The 17661-nt window shown below is 48.7% G+C and overlaps 1 long non-coding RNA gene across 1 annotated transcript in view; it reads right to left on the reverse strand.

The window, feature by feature from the left end:
- LOC113976941 overlaps positions 1-17661 on the reverse strand; it is a 45659-nt gene that overhangs the window by 19372 nt on the left and 8626 nt on the right. Inside the window, exon 2 of the long non-coding RNA XR_003537223.1 lies at positions 13383-13474. This is a non-coding gene — a long non-coding RNA (uncharacterized LOC113976941). The remainder of the gene's footprint in view (positions 1-13382; positions 13475-17661) is intronic.

The raw sequence follows: 17661 nt of genomic DNA on the forward strand, positions 1-17661 counted from the left end.
AGGAAGAGTCAATATTTAATGTGCCATGAAGGATTTATAAAGAATATATCTCGCAGGAGAAATAAATACAAGCAGACATCTTTATCTCTCTGGGTTGATTCAGTGTCCATCTCTGCACATTTCAACTTCTTTAATTATGTAGAGAGAACAGAAGAGCTGAAAGAATGTCAGGGCTCTGTAGGAATGTGCCATGCCAGGACAAATTCCAAGTGCCTCCAAAACTGTCACAGGAAGCACAGTGGAAGTGAAGGAGTTAAGGCAGAGGGATGGTAACAAATCTGGTGTGAACTCTATTCCTGTTGTTAAATGGAAATATCACAGGAGAATCAAGAGTGGGGAAGGAAGGGCAGGATTTATCAGTGCAAGTGAAATCAGATCCACCCAGAACCACGAGCAGAATGGAGGTTCATTAGTACCATTTAATTATATATCTAATAAACAAGTTTTTGTAATGAAACAGAATCAACAACCGTGTGCTTATAAAGGAAATTATAGGGAATTAGTGCAAATCTGTTATTTGCTCAAGGGGCTCTAAATACATCACAAGTTTGGAGAGAACAATTCAAGAGCTTTAAGGGCGGCTCAAAGCCTCATGAGGGAGGTTCACTGCGGGTTCCCCACTCACCCCTGGTGCTCATAATTTACACAATAAACTAAGATTAATGAGTAATTCCATGGATGGCAAGGAAACATGCTCACTTTGGGGTTTCTAATGATTTCCCCTCCCTTTGAACACACAGAAATGAGTGTGAGGAAATACCCTTTATGTTTCAGAGCAGCTCCCAGGGGTTTGGTGGGGCTGGCAAAGCTCTCTGGGAATCCATTCCCGACCAGAAACAGCCTTTGTCCCTCAACAACTTCCCCATATCCCAAGGAACAGAGCTGCTCTGGACACAGAACATGGTTTTCTCCAGGCTAAAGAGCTGAATCAGCACCATTACACTGCCAGGAGAAGAGCCCTGTGCTAATAAACACATTGCATTTCAAAGCTGCAAACTGCAAATTAATGGTACCTGATGCCCAAAGGGGCACCCTGAGCCTGCACTGGGACAGACTCGGGGTCACAAAGCTGCTTCCACATGACCATGTGCTGGAATAAACCTGCAGGGACACCTTCCACCAGGCTGCTCCAATCCCATCCAACCCAGCCTTGGACACTTCCAGGGATCCAGGGGCAGCCACAGCTTCTCTGGGCAACCTGGGCCACCCTCCCAGGGAAGGATTTCTTCCCAATATCCCATCTATCCCTGCCCTCTGTCCCTCCATCCCTTGTCCCCAGTCCCTCTCCAGCTCTCCTGGAGCCCCTTTAGGCCCTGGAAGGGGCTCTCAGGTCTCCCTGGAGCCTTCTCTTCTCCAGGTGAACCCCCCCAGCTCTCCCAGCCTGGCTTCAGCCCTGGGAGCATCTCCATGGCCTGCTCTGGATTCCTCCAGCAGCTCCACAAGCCTCCAGCTTGTGCTGTTGGAGGCCTCAGATCTGGACTCCAGTCAGCTGGTTTTGAGCCATCAGCAGCTTTCAGCTGCCTGAGCATGACACGATCACCAAAGACACTCACTATGGACTTGTGGTTTATAAATTGGGTCCTGCAGCTCTATCCAAGATGGAAAAATAGGAGAGATGGGTTGTGGAGACAGCTCAGAGGCGACAAACGAACGGCAACGCCAGGATTTTAACAGCCACTATTTTTCTTTTTCTCAGTCTTTTTGAAAATTATCTTTATTTTTGCTGTGAGAAAAGTCAGCCCAGCTCTTAGACTTGGCATGGCACGGACATGCATTTGCAGGGCATCACCCAGAGGAGCTGATCTGCATCCCCACAGAGGTAGGAAGGCTGCTAGGCTGGATTCTGCACTCCAGGCTCATTGTCTATTAAAAAATGGGATTTTTTTTTTGTCCTGACTAAGCCTAGAAACACTGAACCTCCAGCATGTAACAATAATAACTTGGACCATATCTTTATATAGGTCACGTTCCAAAGGCAGCACCGCTCCCTGTGCAGGGAAAAATAGCACTTTTGACACATTACAACAACTTCTGAAGGCAAGAACAGAACACCCCCCTCCCTGCTCCCTCAGCCTGAGGCACCAATCCCAGAGCAGCTGCCACAGGGAAATCCCATTCCTTAAAAGCAACACTGGTTTTCTGTACTATTTCTGGAGGTAACCACCCCCAACAAGCAGGTTTGCAAAACTGTAACCAAACCCACCAGTCTGAGCACAGAAACCCTTCCCCGGGTTACAGAACAGGCTGGGGTTGCCTTTTATTTCTGCTCCTTCCTCTCAGCAACTCAAAATAATAAAAGTTATCTGTCCTTGTCTCCAATCAAAATCAAAGTCAGCTCACTGTACCCAGACCAAACTGGAAGGAAGAGCACAAAACTCAACAACAAAAAATCAGCTTTTTAGGCTGAAGCTGCAACATCTGAGCACTCCCTGAGCCACAGGGGCCTCTCAGTCCCAGGGAATTCCTCCTGCACACTCAGCACTACTGAGAAGGGCATCTATTTTCACATCTTGGGATAATATCAGTATCTGTCCTTTCCCCCAAAAAAAGTGAGTGCTAGCTCTTTGCCTGACGCCTGTGTGATGAATTTGTAACCAAAAAGCCCTTCAAGGAGAAGGATTGGCCCCAAGTGGGTCATTAATATCAGAGCTGTGTCAGATGTTACAACATTTAAATGAATAGAATATCACTTTCTCCACTTAACCCAAGTGAATATGTACACACAGAGATGGAAGGTGCTGCACAGGGAGATCCCACAGGTGGGCACAGGCCAGCCTGGCAGGACAGGACCCTCCCCAGGGGGACACCCAGACCAAGGGACAGGCACCTGCAACACAGAGCTTTCCCCTAAAATTCAACCTGGGACCTTAAAACCCCTTTGAGGAGTTATTAAAGCAGAAAATTGTAATGATCTGACAACATTACAGCAGAATAACCCTTCATTTGCATGAAACCCTTGGTAATAATGCACTTATCTTCCAGCCTAGCAATGCACAGGTCCCTACAAGGTTCTGCACGGCAGCACAAATTTGATAACACTGGGCTATCTGTGGCTCCTTGACATCCTCTGGAGGGAGGGGTGGGAGCTCTGGGGATGTCTGGAGCACGTTATTAATAGCACAACAATTGAGAAGCTGCAAGGAGCACAGCAGATTCCCTGCAGCTATTTTTAATGTCTTTCTAGGCATCCCCTTCACCGCCAGCAAAAAGACAAACTTGGTTTGCTCATTATCAGCAGGATCACACAGTGGAATCACAGTGACCTTCAGCTGCTCCAAGCCTTACCTGAACTGCAGCAGCAGCTCCTGAAGGTCCAGCACCGAGCACACCAGGGCAAGGACAAAGGGGCTCGAGGTGTCTCTCAGCAGATATTTAAGCAAAGCCCCCCTCCAGGCCCAGCTGAAGCTGCTGCTGAAGAAGTTTCAGGAGTTATAACGTCCCCCAGCTGGGCTCTGCTCTGCCAGGCAGTGAGGGACTGGGGGTTTGCTTAATGCCAGCCAGGTGGGAGAAATAAAGAATCAGCCCAGCCCTCAGGTCCTTTGGGGTTTCAGGCTAAAAAAGCCCCTGGACTGTAATTGGAGCACCTGAGGAACCTCAGAGGCAGCACCAATGCAGGTGCCAGCAGGACCAGGTTTAAATTGCATTTAAACACACGTGGGCTTATTAGAATCTAAAAGTCACTTGGAAACAGTCAGAAATAAGTTAATTTTCACAAGACACATGGCCATTGAAACTGCCTGAGAGTCCTGCATGCCTGACTCCCCCAGGGATGGCCCTGCATTCCCAGGCAGGCACTGCCACATCCTTGCTGCTCCTGAGCTGTTCCCGGGTGCATCCCAGGGGAGGCAGTGCCAGGGCAGCAGGGGATGCCCCTGGCTGGGCTGGGGGACACTCCCCCTGCGGAGCTGCCTCGCTGAGGCTCAGACACGTCTCAGAACTAAATCCATAATCCCTTTTGCTACGGACTGGGGCAGTGCCAGTGCCAGCTGGGACGTTGCCCAGGGGGTGTTTGGGGACAAACACGGACATGTGCAGTGTCACTGACCACGAGGCACCTCACCTGTCCAGCACAGGGACACCCTCAGTGCCCCTCAGCCCGAGGTGGGGCTGGTTCTTCAGGAACAGGGACATAGCCTGGGCTGGAGAGCACCAGCTGGGCCAGGATTCCAACAGACTGCTGGCATTTCACTCCATGCTAAAAGGACACCCTGGCACGTGCACAGGGCATTCCACCCCATCCCCACGGGCACTGGATGTGTGCAGGTGTGGCAGTGTGTCCATGGGGATGGCAGGGGGAGCCTGGATAACATCCACATCACTGATGCTCCTGCTCATGATGGGGAAGTGTTTAATGACCCGTCACAGAATCATTTCTTGGAAAACTCTGAAGCATCAAATAGCCCATTCTGAGCTGCACAGCAAGAGCTGTGAGGCTTTATTTATTCCCTAAAAGGGAGGGGGGAGGTTAATGGGCTGGTAATCTTTCAAGCCTTTTGTTTAAAGGACAGAATATAAGAGATATTTTGCAGCTCTCCAATAATCACGGTTATTAACCACCCCATAAAGGACAGTGATATAAAATCCATGATTGCCCACGATGTTTTCCTCTGGAGCAGAACTCAGGAGATGAACTCAGCTCTGTTCCAGCCCTGCCAGTGGAGTGTATATTTTAATTAAGCCCAGTGCCACGTTGTGCCTGATGAAAGGAGCCTGCAAAGCAACCTTGAGCAAATGTCCTGGTCCTTGGGAAGCTGGGACAGGCTGTCATGGAGGGAGCCACAGCACTGCCTGAGGAGTCACTGCAATTTTATGAGAATGCAAGTTTTACATCCTAAAATAAGGACATAAGAAACATTCTGCTGGATCATCCCAGTGGCCCTCCCAGCACATTGTCCTGCCTTTGACAGTGGGGACAGGAGAGGCTGTTTTAGGGCAGCACATGAGCCAGGCCCTTTAGGAGAGACTCATGGAATTACTGAGGTTGGAAGCAATTCCTTGAGCAATTCCATCAAGTCTGGGTGTTCCCCCAGCACTAACCCCTGTCCCCAAGTGCCACATCCACACGTGCTTTAAACACCCCCAGGAATGGGGACTCCACCACCTCCTGACACACAAACCAACTCTCCAGATCATGAAAACATCAACCCCACCATGCCCCCCCAGAGTATTTTGCTTTGAATCAAACCAAACCTGGGATAAAGCAAATGAATGGAAGTTAGAGCTTGCTGGGTAAAAAAATCCCATTTACTTGAAAAGATGCTTTCAAAGCATGACCCCCCCCCAGCCACCTTGGCTGTGCCTCACCCCAGGCACTGTCCCTGTCATGGGTTTTCATGGTTGGTTCCCAGTGAAAGGCAATGGATATGCCATATTTGATATTCCTGAAGACATAGATATTCAAGGAAAAATTGTAATAACAACTTATAACTCAGCAAAGAGACCCGGGGTCAAGGAAGCAACACAAAAATGCAATAAAATAGAGTGAGAATTAAATTACTGAAAGCAATTTCTACATCTCAAGAACTGATGTAATGACAAAATCATAGGCATGCACCAATATTACACGGAAGTTAAGGCTCTGATAATACATCTTCATCTTTAATTTCCCTTAGATTTACTCATCTAAATGAGTAAATGCTTGGAATTTGGCCCAGATCGGAATTTCAAGCCAAGAAAACCTCAGGCTGTGCAGATCAGTGGCTCTCAGCTGTGCATTTTGCATCCTTGAGGAGACCTGGAGGTTGGGAAAGAATGAGAACACCCTGAACTTCCTTCCAGCCTTTGTTACCACCCAGCTTCCAGAAGCAGAAAAGGCAGGGGGTGAACTCCAAGGAGAAAACAGACTTAAAATTGGGTTTGGGGCTTCAAGAAGAAAGAGTGGATGAGCTGGTTTTATTGGGTTTTATTGGGTAATATCTGAAAGCCTGCAGGGCTGTAGGGCTAAAATATGTGCTGCTCCTTTCCTTGACAAATGGCTCATATTTTCTTCTGTGTTGAGTTTCTGCCAACAGTTCCTGTACCAGAGGGTTAAACTTCAAAACAAAGAGCTGGGAAAAATGGTTTTCTGGTGGTTCCTTGAAGACCTATAAAACATGGGCCAAAATCTACCCATGAATCAAGTTCTTGAGCACTTTGCTCCTCTGAAAATTCATGTAATATCTGCACCAAACCTGGGCTTAAAAACAGCCCAGGGAGCCATGGCTATCATTTGATAACTGATGATAAGCCTTTTATCCAGGCAGGCATTTAGAGGATCAAGAGTAAAATGGGTTCCTGAGGATGTTAGTCTGAACCCTGACCCAAAACCTCACCTCAGCCCCGAGGAGAGCCCAGTGATTTACAGCTCACATAATGCTCAGTGCAAGCCTTTGGTCTTTGAAGAGATTTAATCTTAACTGAAGGTTCCATGGAACTGCTGCCCGAGCCTGGAGCTGTGCTGAGCACATCACCCCACAGAACAAGTGTGCCCCACATGGGAACTACCCCCTGCAGAAACTCCCAAATGAACCCCTGTGGCCCTGGAAGGAAGCACAGTGAACATCACCCCATCCACACGGGATCTCTCCGGAGTGAAACGCTTGGAAGTCACGGATGACTCTTCAACAAATGCTTTTGTGGTATTTTTATAACCTGCATCTCGAGTGCCTTTCTAGTGCATCATCCCATGTGGAATGAAGGAGTACCAGACAAGGATGTAACATTGGAACAGATGCTTCTGCCACCCAAATGAATAATTTCAACGTTAATTCCGAAATCTTCAGAGCAGTCAGATGCCAGCATGCAGGGGATTGTCAGCCAAGGGAAGAGAAATATAACGTGTGCAGGTAAAGGCAGATTTGTTTTTCATGAGCACCACATGCTAAACTGAGTTCCTACAGGTCTGATCTATAGCAGGTATTTCTCATTACAGGCATGGTGGAGGTTCTATGTCATGCACAGATTTTGACATTTAAAGCTAATTCATGTAAATGCCATTTGGTGCCTTAACCAAAGTAATCTGAGTTCAAATTCAGTAATCAAACCTTTTTAATCATATGCTGAGAGCTAAATAGGTAATCAAGTGTCATAACTGAGTTGACTCAGAGGGATGTGAAACCAGGATGAAGGATGGAGCCCTTGCAGCCAAGCTGGTGCCTCTCGGAGGAGCTCCCCTGGCTGAGCTGGAAATCTCTCAGCCAACACATCCAGGAAGGCCAGGACTGATCCCCTTCCAGACTTCCAGACGGCTGCTCCTGCCTCACTCTGATTTCCAAGGAGATTATCACACTCAGATTTCCCTGCACTCATCTCCTGTTCATTCCCCAGATCAGATAAACAGCCCAGACAGCGATCCAGGGAACGGATGTGCTGCTTCCAAAGGATGCCATTTTTCCTCTCCTTCTCACCCTGCCCCAGACAAGTACAAACTATTAATTGCCCATTATCCCAACAGAAATTCAGGGAAAGAATTACTGCCAGGTGCTGCCAATGTGCTCACATTGGACCCCAGGGAGAAAGGATTCATTCAACCAAAGGGACGGATTTTGGTTGCACTGGTGGTGTCTTGGCCAAAGGTGCAGCCCTTCCATTGCCATCCCAGCTCTTCCCCCCCGTGCCAGCTTTCCTTATCCCAGCAAACTGGCATCCTGAGGAATGGCCCAAGTGCCAGGGAGGAGCGGGAAGCACAAGGACACTCCCTGTCCTTGGGGTTTGATGGGATCAGAACTACAAACCTGCTTTTGATTACTGGCTGCTGTCAGTCAATGACAGCCCCAATTATAACGACACCAAAGACAGCACGTGGCCACCAATAAAAATTACAAGGATTGATTTTTACACACCAGCACAGCAATAACTGTAACACAGAGCTCCTGTTCAAGGAGACCTTATTAACCAGGCAGTCTATGCAGCACTAAAACATGAAATTGCACTGAACAGGAATGTAATCCCCACGGACCTTCTCCTTCCCCACAAAATTCTAGTTCAACATCGATTTTTTATGTTGAACAAACACATCATGAGGCTGAAATGAGATAGGTGGATTCATTTTGAGCCTTTTTCTGCTAAAAAAAATGTCTAGGAACAAGGTGAGAGAGCCCTGTAATTACTGCTCCAGGATTCATTTCATTCATTTGCAATGCAGCTCCCTCCTGACCTCCCCTCAACATCAGCGTTCACAGACACCCTGGGGATGGGGTTTGGTTGCTCCATCTCTGATGGGGCAGCAAGTTTCAGCCCCAGTATGAACTGGAACCTGAGAACCTGCCTTCTTCCTTCCTGGTGTTCCCTGTGAGCCAGCACGAGCACGTGAGGACGTGGGTTTGCTCAGCACCTCTTGCTTCCCACCTCTCCTCACTATCACACCGTCACCACGGCACAGGGAGCAGCTCTTGGGACAGTGGGAGCTGGGTGAAGAAACAGGCCCTGGTTTCCAGCCCCAAAATCCTGGGCAAAAGCTGTACCACCACATTTGGCAGCAGTTTTACACTGTCCTGCTGCAGCACCGAGAATGTGCCGAGCGATGGGACCTCATGGGCTCTGCTGAGGAGGGAGGAGGAGACACCTCTGGGAGGGTGAGCAGAGCTGGTTCTCAGTGACAACAGAATGCACTCGGTCCCCCTGACTGCTTGGCACCCATTTGGGTTTAAAACTGCCCAGAGAGCAGCAGCTACTGAGGAAGAAGAAGGGGAGAGTGAGGCCCAAGCAGTGCCGTGTCCCAGCACTGCAGCTCCAGCTGCTGCACATCTTCCCCTGCCAGCAGCGACCACAGACTGATTTCAGAGACAGGTCCCCAGGCTTTTGTTATTATGTTTTATACTCCAGTGAGTAAATTCATCAGGGAAAAAAAAAAGCAGCAAGTCCTAGAAAGCAGCAGCCATTTCTAACCTGAGGAGGGCAATGCACTGAGCTCTGTGAGCACTGGAACACGAGCAGTGAGAAAAGGGCCCAGGGACAAAGCACAGAGGAGCTGGTGGCCCTGCAGCAGCCTCAGCGTCCCTGAAGGGTCATCCTGCTGGACCAGACACTGGCTGGGTTTCAAACCATGTTTACAGTTCCCATTACTGCAAATTCCAGAGCAGGCAAAGCTTTGTTGTTATTCCTGCCCAAACACCCCCCCAGCTCCCGATCCATTGGCTGCCAGTTGGACCAACAGAACCAGCTGGGGAGGAAACGCTGCCAGCACGTGGCTCTCGCCCTCCCAGCCACGTTTCCACCACTGAGCAGGACACAAATGGTCCCATCCTGCCTGGACCAGCCCCAGCAGAGCCATCTCCACAGGCTCAGAGGGTGCTCGTGGGCACAGTCAGGGGGTTTTCCCCCTCTCAAGAAAACCACGTGCAGAATTCAGCCAGGCCATGGATCCCTCAGACCACACATCCCTCTGTTCCAAACTGAACAGCTTTACTCTAAGTAGAGCAATCCTTTCTTTTGTCATTGAAGTGGAGTTTTAAAATGTCTCTCTTGTAAATGTGCCAAAAATAAGGGCATAATTTATTCATTTTCTCTATGTGTATTTTGTTCCCAGTTATCTTCCCAACTATTTGACTGCTGTGAAAAGGTAAAAAAAGGGAAGAAAAAAAAAAGGCAACTCTAAAGGTTAAAACTTTGAGCCAATTTCAACTTCAACATACATTAGAGCAGTGCATTTTTCATTCATTCCTCCTGGTGACATTTCAAGCTTTGTTACAAATCAATCAGCATTTCCAAAAGCATTTGGAGAAGCAGGAAACTATCGTGGCTACAAATCCTACAACATCTATTATTCTTGCTGTTTCACTCATTGTGATGAAAAACATTTCAAAGGTTATTTTAAAAGGAGCAAAGATTTGTTTGAAGTTTCGGGACAGACAAAGGATTTCTGTGCAATGTTTCACAGCACAATAAACTTTAGCAATACACACAGAATTTATTTCATCATGAATTTGGTCAAGCATTCAAAAGGATGGAGCCTGGAAGAGATGGAAGAGATACATATAACAGCAGGAATATAACAGGGGAATAGGTAAGGTACCTAAGATGTCCTTCCCAAGGAATGTCAGGACTATGAAGTATTATATGTGAGTTAAACAAACACACAATGCCTTCCAAACCTTCCTGCAGGGCCAGAGAGCAGCATTTCTAACAAGATACTGCAGATGTTTTTCTTCCAGCCAAGCATGCCTGCTGATTCCATAGAATCCCAGCATCATCACCTTTGGGATCCTCAAGTCCAACCATCACCTGAGTACCCCCATGCCCACTAAACCATGTCCCCAAGTGTTGTTTGAACACTCCAGGGATGGTGACTCCACCACTGCCCTGGGCAGCCTGTGCCAAAGCTCAACCACTCTCTCAGTGAAGACATTTTTCCTGATATCCAACACGACCCTCCCCTGGCACAGCTGGAACACAAATTCATTTTAGTGCCCAAGGAAGGAGCTCCTCGATGTGGGCAGCCCAGCAGTGCTGTGTCAGGGGTGCTCCCCTTGGAATCACACACTGACATCTGCTTTACCTTTCCGGGGAGACCAGGAGCAGTGTCCTGTGGGATGGGACACAGGGAAGGGTTGGGGTGAGGGTTAGGCTGGTTCAGTGTGGAGCTGGACAATGCTCAGAGAGCAGAGCTCCCTCGGGCTGTCCCTGTTCATCCTGCAGGAGCACATCGTGTGCAGGGGAGGGACCAGCCTTCCCTCAGAACATCGACCACCACTTCCCTGCTCCCCTGTCCCGCCCCTCCATCCCACACTGCCATAGACCCAGCAGGAGCAGCCCCTGTGCAGCCGGAGGAGGCTGAGCCAGGCAGGGATGAGCTGGGACAGAGGGTTATCTGGGATAGAGGGTTATCCTGATGTGCACAGCCGGGCTGCCAGGGCGTTATCCCCGCCCTCACTGCTCCTCTTTGTTCAGGAACCTCACAGGGATCAACCATCACTCAAGCTCAGGGAGGGCCCCGTGCCCAGGAGATGATAAGAAGGACAAAGAATCCTCAAACCTGCACAAGGCCAGCCTGGCAAAGCCGAGCTTAGTGCCACCTTCCCACCAGGGCTGGGCAGGGCAAACCCAACAGTCTCAGAGAACGGGCAGAGCTCTTCCCAAAGTGACACATCTCCTGGTTTCCCCACCTCAATGCAAGCAGAGACCAGCTGGAATCAGTCATGCCCAGACTGGCCAGCAGGCACTGGGAGGAGGATGGAGGTGCCACAGGATGGGTGCCACATGCCCAGATCTCAGCCTGTCACTCCTGGTCACCATTCACTCCAAAGGAGGAGGAATAGATGGGCCTCTGAGTGACACTGTTCTCTGTCTGGGAATCTGGGGAGCACCAGGGAGGATCCAGAGAAGAGCCTTTCCATGGGTGATGAGCAGCCCTTCCTCATCTCCCATTTCTGCCCTGCTTCCCAACCCAGGCTTGGACAGAGCTTCCCTCAGCCCACAGATGGGGATGGATAATGAGGCATGAAGTGACATGGAGTCACACACAGGGATGCTTTAAGCTGGAAAATGGGAACGCTGTATATTACAGTCTGTGGCCTCCCTAACCTTGGGGCAGCTCCTGCAACCACTGCCCTGGGAATGCTTTTAACACACTCCATGAGGGGGGAATGCAGAGATATTGCTGTGGAAATCAAAAGGGTCCAGTTCTGCTTTAAGCTTTCTTTAACCTGTCCAAATGGATGCTGTCATGTCCCAGGCTGTCTTTTCCCCTTATCCAAACACAAATGAGAAAGAAATTCTACCCTGCACCTCGAGACTCAACAGGAGGGTTTCCCTGACCCTTCTGGCTCTTCGGTCTCTGTGTAAATCATTCTAAATCAATTCTAATTCCATTTCCCTCTGCAGGTTTCATCCATGCAGTAAATGATAGACTAAAACTTGCCATCCAACTTTGTTAAATCACACTTTACAAACTCAAATTAAATCCCTTTTTGCCAATACCTTTGTCAGGGATTCTTTAAGGGACCTAAATCACTCATCTGTGACACAAGGGACGAGCACAGCGGGAGCAGCTCCACCACCATCAAAGGGTAAAATAATAATAATTCATGGTTAGGAGATTCTAAGTCTCTTTGCTAGGAGTGGACCCAAATTTAAAAACCCTGCACAGATGCCTCTAGCAGGTTCCTGCTTGTCTTCGTGGTTTCATCAGAGCTATTTCTGTTCCAGGATGTTATGCACGTAATAATTTTTTTATTAGGTAGGAAACAGCTTTTATTTGATCAATTTGCCCTATTTTTCTGTTCATGGATTTAGTGAGAGGTTTATCATTTCCCTGGCTTTACTAGAAATTACCTGCCAGATATAATTGCAGTAAATAAAACTTGCTCCGGAGCTCAGGCTCGTGCGGCTCGAAACAAATGCCTGCAATTACTGCATTTGTGGAGCATGAGCTCAGGAGAGCAGGAACACAGGCAAGGAAATTAGTCTGGGGTCTTAAAAAGCACCTCAGGACTTTAAGTGCCTGTTCCCTGGCAGCTGGTCACCAATTCCCTGAGGACATTTGGATAAATGCTGCCTGACTGCCCTGGAGAGGAGGCAGAAGCCGTGGTGTGCAGGGGCATCTCAGTGTCCTGTGCCTCCTCCCTGCAGATCCCAGGCTGCTGCTGGGAGCAGGGATGGCATTCCCAGGGCTCTGGGAAGTGCCTGGCAGCTGCTCAATTGCTCAATGCCCCTCCATCCTTCCCCCACACAGCAAAGCTCTGCTGCTTCCCCCAAATTCACTGTTTTCTTTAACAGCTCCAACCATCGCTGACACGTTGATAACTCAGAGCCTGCTCCTGCAGGTGCCTTTGCCACCTGTTGACAGCTCTGGCTCAGACACACAGGCCTGAAAAACATTCTGGTTGTGCACAAACCTTGTGTGTGACCTGCAGGGAGGGCTGGGGCAGCAGCACAAATCCAACTTGCTCCTGTGATTTCTGGATTTGTGCTTTCAGCCCTTGCTTTCCCTTGGGACCCTGAGCCCGGCTCTGGTCCATGGGGGCAGGAGGGGACAACCAGGAATTTTTGCTTATTAAGAAAAAGATTTATTTTGGTAACGTGCCCCTGCATTTCTCTCAACACTGTACAGTGAAATGCACACACAAGGAGGGCAATTTCCTACAAGTCCTAGTCTGCATTTAAACAAAAAATCCCCTTTAGTGTTGTTTCTAATAAACACTGCTTTTAGATGCTGAGCAGAATGACTGGGAAATCCTGTGTGCTCTTTATTGGCTTCCTAAAGCAAAAGCCTCCAAATCCATCCCCCAGCAAGCCCCAGCTCTGAGGTTACATATCCCTGCACTCCCATTGCAATAATCCCTTTCACATTAAAAAATAATGAGCTTCATCTCATTTGCAGATTCTTAAAAGCACCGAGTCCCGTGGTCACTTGGAAATCTGAATGCACATCTCATAAATAGTAAATGAAAACAGAGCTCTCTTACCTTCCCCCAGAAGCAGGGCTGAAAGCTGGGCAGTCCCACAGGGAAATAGGTTCCTTTCATTCCAGAACAGCTGCAAATCCTGCCCAGGGAGGCTTGTTTGGGGGAAGACAGAGGATTACACCGGGCATTTCAAATGTTTGTTCCACTATTCCTATCTTGATAAACCTCTCTATAAATGTAATTCTTTCTTGTACTGGAGCAGTTCCAGAGCTCTTGGTAAAACCCAAATCAGTCATTTTTATGGGGAACCTGCACAAGTGCCTGTTTCACCAAAGAGCAAATTTGGGAAGCATCTCCAGCTCAGCAGAACAGAGCAGCTCGCTGGAATGGGAGCCTCCAGGCAGCTGCAACCAGAGAAATGAGATCTGTAATACAAAGCTTGGCCAAAAAACCAGTCTTCTCTGTTTTCCCCCTTTCTTCCTAATATACTTGTCCACTTCTTTTGTAATAAAACCTCCCCAGAACACGCAGTCCCTCATTATGGATGTGTGTGTTCTGCCAAAGCTGTGGTCCAAGGATGAGGTTACTGCAATAATGTGCTCAAGACATCAAGAATAAATCTATTACTTGATTTTTAAAAAAAAAACCAACAAACCACAACTCTAAAGAAAGGCCTTTAGAATTTAAAAGATATGAAACCAATTAGGTTTTATAGGAGCAGGATCTATAGAAGGTGCTCTTGCAGGCATCTGATCACTGCTTAGCGAGGGAAATAATGCTCTGTTAAGTTCTAGTAAATGCTTTAAAAATGCACAGGAAGCTCAGCCTTTTCACTGATATTTTCCTCTTCTGCTGGGTTTACCCTCAGCCTGTGCTCTGACATTCCTCACAGGCAACCAGGTGTCCAGGAGGCCACTGGTGTCCTTGTGGGGATTCCCAGATCAAAGAGTTTGGGTGTAGGACTCGGCTGGAATTTGACCCAAGTGCCTGGTACTCAGTGGTCCTCCTGGGATGATGGACATCACCCCACAGCACAGCACGTGAATACAGAGGTAGCCTTGCCCAGCAGCCTCTCCTCTGGGATTGGAAGGTTCCCATAAGGAAGGCACAGCCAGTGCAGCAGGAGGCAGCTCTGCTCATCCACCCCCAGCAGGTTTCCACAGAACCAGCTTGGACCTACAAACCTCTAAATGTATTGTGAAGATTAACAGGCTTGGGTGACCAACCAGTCCTGGATTGGTGACTCAAAACCTTTGGGTTCAGCTCTCAGCCCTGCCACAAACTTCTTATCTGAGGGTGGCCAAACACAGCTCAACTCCAGAGGGGTTTGTTCTCCATAGACCAGGTTGCCCAGAGAAGCTGTGGCTGCCCCACTCCTGGAAGTGTCCAAGGCCAGGTTGGACGGGGCTTGGAGCAACCTGGGCTAGTGGAAGGTGTCCCTGCCCATGGCAGGGGGTGGCACTGGATGGGCTTTAAGGTCCCTTTCAACCCAAACCACCCTGTGATCCAATATCCCAACCTCTGCCAGTGATGTGCACAGTGGGATGCTGAAATGCAACATGGAGTGCAAACTGTCTGTATCCCTTTGAATCAAACTCTCAGCAGTGCAGGAGCTGGAGGGGCTGTAGGAAATCCAGGAGTCACAGCTGGCAGGGGGCAGAGGGAGATCTGGGGCCATTGCAGCAGTGGGGGCTCGAGGGCTCCTCTGCTCTGGGATTCAGCATCCCAGCTCAGCTCTGCTCTCTGCATTCAACCCTGGAACATTATCTAAAAGCAGCACATTCCCTTTGATTGAATTTACCTTATGGAAAAATACCTTCCGAGAGTCACAGCTGTTCCTACAGAATACTCATATTTATTTAGTAAAATAATTGGAAAACTGCTCGTTGTTTAGGTACAAAGTCATTTCCTAAGGCCCATGTTTTAAAGTCAGAGAGAACAGCCCGAGAACCTGTCACTCTCCCACAATTTCTCCTGAATGTCAGGAACAGCACAGAAATGAGCCATTGTTTTAAATTATTCTGGCTGAAAGAACCCGTATTTTTGTTGTCAGAATCCTGAACTGGCTCTGCCCTGATGCTCCATGTGTTCTCCTGCTCCAGATTAACAGATCAGATAAATTCTAATTTATCCAGGTGGGCTTGTGTCCCCACAGCTGCCCCTTTGGAAGAGCTGGGCTCCAGCCTGGGAGCTCTGGCAGAGCTGCCAGGAAATCACAGGGAGTGTTAACAGGGCGAGAGAGGAAGAGGGGACTCTGAGGCTTTGTCCTGGTGATTAATGACACGGGGAGGAGGTTGTGCTCACATTAATTGGCTCCAACCTGCAGCCCTGAACTGCAGAAACAGCAACCAACCCCCTTGGCTGCTGCAGGAGGAGATGGGGGCAGCAGGGATGGGGTCACTCCGTGCCAGGATCCTGCACGGACAGGACGGACACGGGGAATGCTGGGGGGGTGTGCAAGGACAGGCTGTCCCACTGCTGGGCCAGGAGGCACCAGGGTGAGCAAAGATCAGGCCTTGTTGCACTTCTATTTCCAGGACAATGAAACTTCTGATTCCAACAGGAATTGTGTTCCACTCAGCATGTCGGAAGAGCCATCAGTCCAGTCTCCTCCCTGGAGAGCAGGAGAATCATGGAATCATAAAATCCCACAACTGAAGAGACCTCAAAGCCCATCCAGTGCCACCCTCTGCCATAGGCAGGGACACCTTCCACTAGCCCAAGTTGCTCCAACCTGGCCTTGGACACTTCCAGGGACGGGGCAGCCACAGCTCCTCTGGGCAACAAGAGAGAAACACACAATTTTTGATCCTTTTGATTGAACACTTTCTAACCCAAAGGATTGGGGGTGCCCCTGAAGCAAAGAGGAGCAGTTGGGTGTTGGGCACAGGCTCTGTCCTGGCTCGGCACCAGCGGGGCGGGATGACCTGGAATCACTGGGATTCCCTTTGGGAGGGAACTGTTGCTGCTGCTCACACAAATCCCTCACACACAGCTCTGCTCTCACAGCCACAGCATCCACAAACATTTCCTTGCCAAACAGACATGTAAGGAAAAGAAATTCCCGTGAACTGCCCCCTTCCCAAACCCCTGGCACTGTGTCCCAATGCCCCGAGCCCTCCTCGAGCACTTCAACTGCAGCCACTCCCACCCTGGTACAGACACCTCCAACTGTGCCCTGACCAGCCACCTTCCAGGGCTCCAGGATGCAGCTCAGCTGATTAAATTTGTACCACAGCCTGGAGGAGGCTTTAATGGGAAGATCAGGGAAGCAATCACGCACCTGGATATTTCTAGATGCCCTCCGGACATTCCAGCTCCATTCCAGTGCCTAAGCGTGTTTGCAGTGTTTATGCAGGGAAGAAATAATGCAAAGGAAATTAAAAATTAAAGGTGTGAGATGGGGTGTTATACTCCATGAAGCACACAACTCAGCTTTTACAGCCCACTTGGGTGGTACCTGCTCTTCATATCAACTAGTCCAGCTCAACTCTCCTGGCTAGCTCCAATTATCATGGAGAATGGGGTGGGTTGGAAAGGACCTTAAAGACCACTTCATCCCAACCCCCCTGCCAGGAGCAGGGACATCTTCCACTACACTGCTTAGAAGATTAGTTGCTGATATCAAGGCAGCACATGCCACAAGGTTATCCCAAAGGTGTGGAACACGGGGCTGAGTATTGATAATTTATTTTTATTTATGTAGGACGCAGCACTAACACTGACATTTCTAATGTGTTTGGAGCATTACACAAACAGAAGGATTCTTGCCTGCTTAGCATTACACATTATGCATCTGTCCTACACTGTGCCAGCTTTCCCTGCCGCTGGATTTTCACAGTGGTAGGAAATAACAGGGATAAAGGGATTAAAAAGCAATGATTTCCAGTAAAGCCTTATAGGACATGTCTGCTATGATCTCAGCTTACTTGTCTCCTCTACACCAGTAAAACACTCTCGTAGTAGACAGATTTATGGATTAAATGCAGACGAGTGTGTAAAATAAATATTTTGCTTATAGCTTCTACACACTTTCCGACATTCCCTGTGATTATAATGGCTTCTGAAGGCTCTTTCCAACGGGGTGATTTGCAGTTCAGAAGTTAAAGTCAGGGCCCTCCTCTGGCTCCGGTGCCAGGGAAAGGTCAGGATTGGAGTGCAGCGTTTAGCAATTCCAAATAATTGTATCCAGACTTCAAACATGCCACGCTTTGTCCCAGCTGCCACTTAAGGTCAAATTGAATTTAAATTATGTTTATCTTTGTACTAATAGAGCTACAGTTCAGGCTAAAGCCATGAGGAACCCAGTTCTCAGAGCGGTCTCTGCTTCCTCCCAGGG

Source organism: Neopelma chrysocephalum, unplaced genomic scaffold (genome assembly GCF_003984885.1).
Source record: "Neopelma chrysocephalum unplaced genomic scaffold, ASM398488v2 Primary Assembly neopelma1_189, whole genome shotgun sequence".
Taxonomy (NCBI): Eukaryota; Metazoa; Chordata; class Aves; order Passeriformes; family Pipridae; genus Neopelma; species Neopelma chrysocephalum.